General features: G+C 44.1%; 1 long non-coding RNA gene across 1 annotated transcript; it reads left to right on the top strand.

Annotated features, from left to right (window-relative positions):
- The first annotated feature begins 732 nt into the window (after nucleotides 1–732).
- On the top strand, nucleotides 733–7,461 carry LOC142014488 (uncharacterized). Its single transcript, XR_012645957.1, has 2 exons — nucleotides 733–1,205; nucleotides 2,483–7,461. It is a non-coding gene; the product is annotated as an uncharacterized LOC142014488 (long non-coding RNA).
- The last annotated feature ends 1,177 nt before the right edge of the window (nucleotides 7,462–8,638 follow it).

Below are 8,638 nucleotides of genomic sequence, written 5' to 3'. Positions count from 1 at the left end.
CATTGGCTCTGGCTTTCTATGCTTATGAAGATCTCCCCAAAGATATGAAGGAATTCCATCTAGAGTATTTTGAAGAAGCTGTGAACTACATGCTGCAGCACTCACAGGTCAGTTTATTTATGGGTGTTCTTATGATACCTGGAGTTCTCGTCAAAAGCTTGTTGTAAAGAGGGCTATCCTTGTGACACCAGGGGTGCTATGCACTCTGCGAGCGGGGAGCTGTGCTGTGGAAAGGGCAGCACTCAAGGCTGTGAGATCCTCTGGCATGAGCTGTGGGTGGCAGGGCAGGGAGGCTGGTGGGGGAGCAGGTGGGAGGCATCAGGTGGGGAGTGATGCAAGCAGTGGGCCAGTGATGAAGTAGAGGCAGCCATGCAGCTAGCCAAAGCAGGTGGTGTCCCCTGCCATTAGCAGGGATCACAGCTGGTGAGCAATATCTGGTACAGCCAGTAGCTGGGGTCAGGTGATGGGGCTGACCACTCGAGCTGGTGTTGCCCTCACCTTGCTGTCCCATCCCAGCAGTGACCCCAGGCACACATAGCATGCAAGTATATAAGGCACCACTAAATTTGGGACACTGGTGCTTCAAATTTAGTGGTGCTCTAGACAGCTGTGTATGCCTACGGATGGCCCTGATTGTAAAGCAATTTTTGATATGCAGCTGCTGTGCTTAAAATCTCAGCTCTGTCAAAGTCCATCGTAAACAAGTTTTATTGGTAGTCCTCTGAAGGAGTTTTGCCTTCTCCCTCCTACATGTTTCCCAGGCCTGGCTTGGCTCTTGGCATCTAGACGGAACACCTGCTCTCGTGTAGGCAAGCCGCCGGGAGCTGTGTTGTTTTGATTAGGTGTTTTTGAGAGTCCATGTTCAAGGACTGGGAGGATTGATGTGGCTTTTTTAGAGATAGAAGTGCTGAGCCAGTTATTGTAGCTGATTGTAGCTGACTGCTTTTCTCATAATAATGTGCTCTCACTTGGTTATAAAAGCTGTGAGAATAATAAACTCAGGGCCTTCAGACTATAGAACTGTTGGCCCCCTGCTGTCTATGTTCGTCTTTGTCTTTCATCCTTCGCGGTATCACACCTCTGGGACCTGTCACTAAAAAGAAATACAACATCTGGCGCCCGAACAGGGACACGGAGGTGAGAAGCGTCCATGCGGCGAGGAAGGTGTATCAATACCGGAGGGACCGAAGAGATTTCTAGACCGGGTGAGTCAGACCTTCGGGATTTGGGCAGGGTTAAGATGGGGAATTCTCCATCTTCTTACTCCTCTTATATTGAATTGCCTCAGACCTTATTGAGAAGCTCAGGAGTAAAAGTAAAACAAAGTACATTTCAGAAACTTTTTGATCTTATTTGTAAGCATTGTTACTGGTTTACCCCAAGTGGGAAAAATGCTTTGAATTTGAAACAGTGGAGATTGATTATGAGAGCCCTGCGTCGAGCGCACCAAAGAGGGGAAATTATCCCACTCCCCGTTTGGTCTCTTTGTAATCTTGTAGTCCGTGCCTTAGAGCTGTTGCAGTTTGGCTCTGAAGAGGGTCGCTCCCTCTCCCCGGACTCTTTAGCGGAAAGAGGAGCCAGACGCAGGGTTCCCAAGGGAGATGGGGCCTTATCGGAGGAATCAGGAGATTCCAGTGAGGAGGGCCAAGAGGGTCAGCCTATTATAGGAGATGAAAAGACAGGGAACTCTGAACAACAGAAAAATTATACTGCCCGTGAAACATCATCGGGCTTTTTCCCTGTTAGTGTTTGTGTGGCTCGGCCGGAGCCCGATCTTCCTCCCCCCGCGCCTTCCCCGCTTTCACCACCTACCAAGGAGGAAGGCCCCAATGGGGCTTTATCAGAGGAATCATGGTTGCAGCTCTGTAAGCAGAGAACTGCTTGTAAACTAAAAGAGAAAAAGGAATATTGGAGTAGTTTTGTATCTGGCTGTTAGAAACAGCTCCTTGGACAAAAGCCCAGATTATAAGACCTTGAAGAAACTGCCCAAGTCTGAAAGCTTTAGTTGAAGTCCTTAACTCTTTGTGGTACAAAGTGTAGTTATGTAAACATTTATGTTGTGGTGTATGTGTATGTGTCATGGAGTTTTGTTCACATTAATTGTTTTGCTAACACGTGTTTGTGTTTTGTTATGGAGTTTTGTTCAATGTTGTCTGTCTGTTTGTCTGTTTGTCCTGTTGGTGCATCCAGAAGGAGGGGACGCCTTCCGATATGGGCACCTTTCAATTTAGGTATAAAGGATCTAAATCCCTTTAGTAATACTTAAAATGGTAATATCCAATAACATGTCACTTTGGAAAATAAGCATGTGATTTGAGGTTAAGAGTAAATGAGTAAGTCCTTAACTCTAAAGGGTCTGGAGAAAATTCAGAGTGACTAACTTGCAGAGTTTAGAAAGAACTAAGCATATTTGTAAATGGAATATTCCAATATGCAACCTGCCACCCCAAAGGGGGTAGAAAAGTATTCTTTTGTCTTTCAGAAACACAGAGAAAAGCTGGTAGTTACTGAAGAACAACCTAAACATCATGAATCTCTTTTTAAAATGAAGAATGTGGTTTTGTATTTTATGTTTGTGCTTATCTTATTAATAGCATTATCAAATTGTCGATGTTGGTAAGCTAAAATATATATGGGCTTATGAAAACAACATGGTCTGCATATTGCTGCCTTATTAAATGCCTTGGCTGGCACAGCAGCTAAAGCTGCAGACCTTTCCCCCCCTTGGGCCGCTTCACTGCTTCCCATTTTTATAGATTCCCAGTCTCCTATTGTAACCCTTATTGATATTGCACTATTTTAAGATCAGGCCCTAAATTTAGAAGAAACTATTTAGAGACTGGATGAATGCCTTTTGCATCCTGAACACCTTTGGTGCTCCCCGGACGGCCGCCTGGTTGCACCCAAGGTCCTTCTCCTTTATTTTGCGTGCATGCACCACAGCCTGACTCATGTAAGCGAAGCAGGGAAATAATTATTGCTGTTCAAGCAAATTGGTTTGCTTCTAAATTCTCCTAAGTAGCCCAAACTATTGTCTGGCTTGCCCTGTCTGCCAAGCCCACGATATGGGCAAATCTGTAAAGACAGTTTTGGCAACCAGATTTCTGCCTTTAGGACTGTTCTTGAAGTTATAAATGAGCTTCATTCAGCTACCCAAATGTAAATCTTTTAAAAGTTGTGCTGGTTATTGTTTGTTTGTTCTCGGGATGGGTAGAGGAATGTCCATGCTGGAAAGCTGATACTGCATAGAACTCCACCTTAATTAAGGAACCCCTATGGAAGGTGGGAATGCCTAGTGAGTACCACCAGGCCACCCAGCAACCCCTAAGTAGAGGGCATGCGTTAGCCCAGCAAAAGAATAACACCCCGGCTGCACAGCTAAATAACCTGGCAGATGCAGCAGCCCAGATCTCTGCCACCCAAGTAAATTGGAAACGTTTGTATCTATGGCTATAAGAGACCCTGGGGCATACAGGGAGTGATGAGCTGGTATGGCAAGCACATTTCAGGGGGTGGCCTATCACCCACCAACAGGCTAGAGACCTGTTGCAAGTCTGTACTATCTGTGCTATAAACCTGAAAACACACAGCTGAAGGACAGCGATTTGCCAGACTAAGAGATGGGAAAACACTATGGGCAACCTGGCAGGTTAATTACATTGGTACACTTCCTACTACCAGGCACAGGTGTAAGTACCTCTTGACTGGAATGGAAGTTGTTTCAGAAATTGGTTTGCATACCCTGCCCCATTGGCAACAGGACTGTTTACAATTATGGGACTAAACTGCTTAACAGCAATTGTCCCAGCACCCCATGAAATCCAGTCTGACAACAGCTCACATTTTAAAAACAAACCCCCTATCCAACAGCATAGTCAAGCGCTGGAATGGGCTATTAAAAAGCCACTTGAGGCCCACGGCTGGCACTTGGGAAAACAGGCTGGATAAGGTGGTACAGCGACTAAACAACGAGCAGACCCTTATGGGCAGTCCAATCAGCAGAGGATTTTTCCCTACTGGGAGAAATTTCTCAACTTCGGCTGTGCCACTCAAGAACTCCAAATCTAATCCTGGAGATACTATTGTAATTAAACACCCTAGCCTGGGAACACAGACTCATGTACTGCACTCATACAAAGGTGGGGGTGTAGACTGCTTTAGACTCTAAAAGGGAACCAATAACCATTACCAAGGCTTGGATCACATCCAAGACCGGCTGACCTTGTGTTTTCTCTCCAGAAAAGAAGGAACCACCTGGAATGCACATTTCCCTGGGAGGAAGCAAGGCAATGGCCACCTGTAACATCAGTACACACCAAAGAATTTTAATGTATATAATATATGCATGTTGCTAGATGCCATATTAATATTAATAGACTTTTAGTAATTGTTATAGATCTAGTTGTGTTGTAGCTATTTTTAACTCAGATGACAGCATTGCACCTGAACTTTTCCTCATCTTCCTGACTACCTTGCTGACTTTTGCCACGCTCCAGGAAAACCCTGATCTCAACAGTCTTCAAAAATTGTCCATTGAAGCAGAGGCTGAACTTAAATGGGTGGAACAACAAATCCACTCAGCGCAATTACAACGCGTGCAGCCAACGCAGCCGGTTATATTGTTAGTTTTTCCCACTCCTCACAGTTCGTCAGGAGTTTTGGCCCAACAAGATGCTATATTAGAATGGATTTTTTTTTTTTTTTTTGCCAAGCAAGGTGGCAAAAACTTTATCCACCTATTTGAATAAGATTGCTGACATAATCTATCGAGGCCGCTTCCGCTGTAAACAGCTCACAGGATGGGACCCTCATTCGATTACAGTCCCTCTCACCTCAAATCAGGTTAACCAAAGCTTTGAGAACAATATGCAATGGCAAATTAGCCTGTCTAATTATGTGGGAGAAATTGGTAATCATTATCCTCACGCCAAGCTGTTTGCCTTTCTTAAAAGGACCCCGTTTATTTTATCTACCATAGTCAGGCACCAACCCCTTGTTAATGCTGCAACATTTTTTACTGATGCTAGTGGGCCTGGCAAGGCCGGTTATACCGGCCCAATTACCAAGGTATGGCAAACCCCTTATAATTCCGTATAAAAGGCTGAACTTGCTGCTGTTATGCAGCTGCTTATTGATTATTTGCACCCTGTCAATATAGTCACTGATTCCCAATATGTTGAATTTACTGTCCGACAGATAGAAACAGCTACCATTTTATCTTGTTTTGAATTGCATGAAATGTTTTTGCAATTGCAATCCCTTGTTAGATTTTGCATGCACCCTATCTTTATTATACATGTTCGTGCTCATTCTGGCCTACCGGGACCAATATCTGCAGGAAACCAGAGCATTGATCAGCTATTGGTAGGCACCACCCAGCAAGCAAAGGATTACCATTCCTTAACTCACATTAACACATCTGGCTTGACTCGTAAGTTTCACATTACCAAAAGTCAAGCGCAGCAAATAGTGGCCCAGTGCCCCACATGTGGGCCCATTACTGCCCCTACCTTTCCCCCGGGAGTAAATCCCCGAGGATTCAATGCAAATGATTTGTGGCAGATGGATGTTACACACATCCCCTCTTTTGGGAAATTAAGCTTTGTACATGCATCCATTGACACGTATTCTGGATTTTTATGGGCCACCCCGCTAGCAGGGGAGACCACAAATCATGTAATTCAGCATTTATTAGAGACGTTCAATATTTTGGGCGTCCCCAAACACGTTAAAACAGATAATGGACCTGCTTACACCTCACAGCGGTTTGCCGCATTTTTAACACAATGGGCCATTCAGCATACCACAGGTATTCCTTATAACCCTCAGGGTCAAGCAATTATTGAAAGGGCCCATAGAACACTTAAAAACATGCTAGAAAAACAAAAAGGGGGAGTATGGACATCACATTTAGGAAAAATAACACCCAGACAGCAATTACATATGGCTCTCTTTATTTTTAATTTTTTAAATAGTTCCACTATAAATGATGTGTCCGCTGCAGAAAAACATTGGTCTATAAACAAAAGAAGGAACCTGAATCAACCCATATACTGGAAAAATGATGAAGGACAGTGGGTCCCAGGAACGGTTAGGATCTGGGGCAGAGGGTTTGCTTGTATCTTTACAGATCTTGGAGAAACACACTGGGTACCGGCTCGACACATCAAGCCAAGATATGACAACCCCCAAGCGAGCGAGGATGGCGCCCCTGTTTGATATCGTTCCCCCCGTGGAAGAAATGAGAGCGCTGAACGTGGGAGAACGCGTTCGAACCCCACTGGCTCGAACGCGTCGGACAACCCCACCTACCTGGGGACAGATCAAGAAACTTTCTCAAGAAGCCGAGAAGGATGTATTTACTAAAAGCACGGACTGAAGTATGGATTCCTGTTCGAATGCCTCGGTCTTGGCAGCGATCTCCTGAGATGTATCTTATCAACCAAGCCCTGAGCAGAATTTTTAAAAGAGCCAAACGATTTGTTGGTCTGCTAATTGCCGTGATTATGGGACTTATTGCCGTCACCGCCACAGCAGCAGTAGCTGGAGCGGCTTTACATCAAACGATTCAAACCACCGAGTTCATACAAGAATGGCATGCTAATACAGATGGACTTTGGACTTCTCAACGCCAAGTTGATAGCCAGCTAGCCTCTCAAATGGCTGATCTCCAACAGGCTGTCATAATGCTTGGCGATTAAATAGTTAGCCTGTAGAAATAACTAAGAATGCAATGTGATTGGAATGTATCTTCTTACTGTGTTACCCCTTTACCTTATAATGATACCCACTTTCCGTGGGCAAATGTGAAAAAACACTTGCTGGGTCAAGGAAATTTGTCAATTGAAATACAACATCTGCAGAACCAAATCTTTACCACTTTTGATAAAAAATTAGAACTACTCTCTGGATCGAAATTGTTGGACGGCCTAGTGGATGGCCTGAGTTCTCTGAATCCACTCAAACATATTAAGCTGTTAGGGGGCTCAGCGCTAGTATTGTTAGGCCTGATTTTGATTCTTTTGCTTTTGCTTTGTGTTATTTGGAGGAGAAGCAGAAACCTATCCTCCAATTGCAAGCAGCAAGCTGCTGTTTTTTTTTCTGATGTTGCATAGAGTAGCTAGAAAACAAAAAGGGGGAGATGAAGGAGTTTTGCCTTCTCCCTCCTACATGTTTCCCAGGCCTGGCTTGGCTCTTGGCATCTAGACGGAACACCTGCTCTCGTGTAGGCAAGCCGCCGGGAGCTGTGTTGTTTTGATTAGGTGTTTTTGAGAGTCCATGTTCAAGGACTGGGAGGATTGATGTGGCTTTTTTAGAGATAGAAGTGCTGAGCCAGTTATTGTAGCTGATTGTAGCTGACTGCTTTTCTCATAATAATGTGCTCTCACTTGGTTATAAAAGCTGTGAGAATAATAAACTCAGGGCCTTCAGACTATAGAACTGTTGGCCCCCTGCTGTCTATGTTCGTCTTTGTCTTTCATCCTTCGCGGTATCACACCTCTGGGACCTGTCACTAAAAAGAAATACAACAGTCCTCTATGGCTGGTTGACTTGGACTTTGCCTTTCAGTTGGTACCATTTGCTGGATGATGTCGTACTGACACCTCCCCCCAACCATCCACCCACACATCAAGAGCAAATTCTCCTGAAGTTTTTTTTTCTGTTGAGGGTCTGTTGCCAAAGATTCTTGGACTTCTAGAAAGAGGTTGGGTTATTTTTTTATTTTAGATTGGCCATGACGGGGTTTTTACGCATGGCAAGCTTGTGTTATCCATGGTTTAATTAAGTCCACAAACACAAAATTATTGCCTTACTGTTTAAGAAGCTGTTCAGGTGTAAGTCTGTTAAAACAGTTAATTGGTTAATAAAAGAGCACTTCCAGAAAAAAGTGTGTGTAGACACCTCAGGGGCCCTTTTTTTCAAATCACAGCCCTCCCTAGTGCAAGATTTTTTGATCCACAGTGTTTCCTGGCCCGCTTTTTATCGAAAGATCAGATCAATATTTCAATCTGCTTCTTTGTGTGTGGTTGCAATCTTTCGAAAGAAGTTTTTGCTGAAGAGATCTTCAGAAAGAACTTCTTTCAAAGGGCCACTGTAGTATAGCTCTAGCCTAAGTGTCCCTGATTTGAGAAAGACTTCCCATAACAAAGGCTAATAGGAAAAGAATCCTTCATTAAATCACAAAACTAATTGTCCCCAAATTCAATAAAAAGGGATTGTTCTATTAAATCCCATTCTCATACTGCTAGCTGATTTACCAGACAGGGAAACCTTGTTTGTTGGAGGTCAGCTTTAAAACCTGTCTGGCACCTCAGCAAAACTCATAAAATTATGACCCCTTTTCACACTTACAGAAGTCTGGCAAAAGGCCAGGAAAGCTCAGGAGCAGCCACTGATGGGAAGCAGATTTGGAGCTGGAGCCCTGATAAAAGGGCAGCATCTGAACTTTCGTGAACAGAAGCAGTGGAAGGTGTTCAGTTGAAGGACCAAAGCCAGGACACAGTAGCTGAAAGGGATGAAAGGCCAAATGTGAGAAGGGAAAAAGTTAGGTTTATGTTTATACATTTAGGGTGAGATTTTTTTTTTTTTTTGAGAATTCCAGGGGTGAACCCTGGAAGTCGTGGCTCTGAGAGAAGGG

The sequence above is a fragment of the Carettochelys insculpta genome, chromosome 6, assembly GCF_033958435.1.
Source record: "Carettochelys insculpta isolate YL-2023 chromosome 6, ASM3395843v1, whole genome shotgun sequence".
In the NCBI taxonomy this organism is placed as follows: Eukaryota; Metazoa; Chordata; order Testudines; family Carettochelyidae; genus Carettochelys; species Carettochelys insculpta.
The sequence above is the reverse complement of the archived record's forward strand: the minus strand, read 5'-3'. Positions and strand labels throughout refer to the sequence as shown.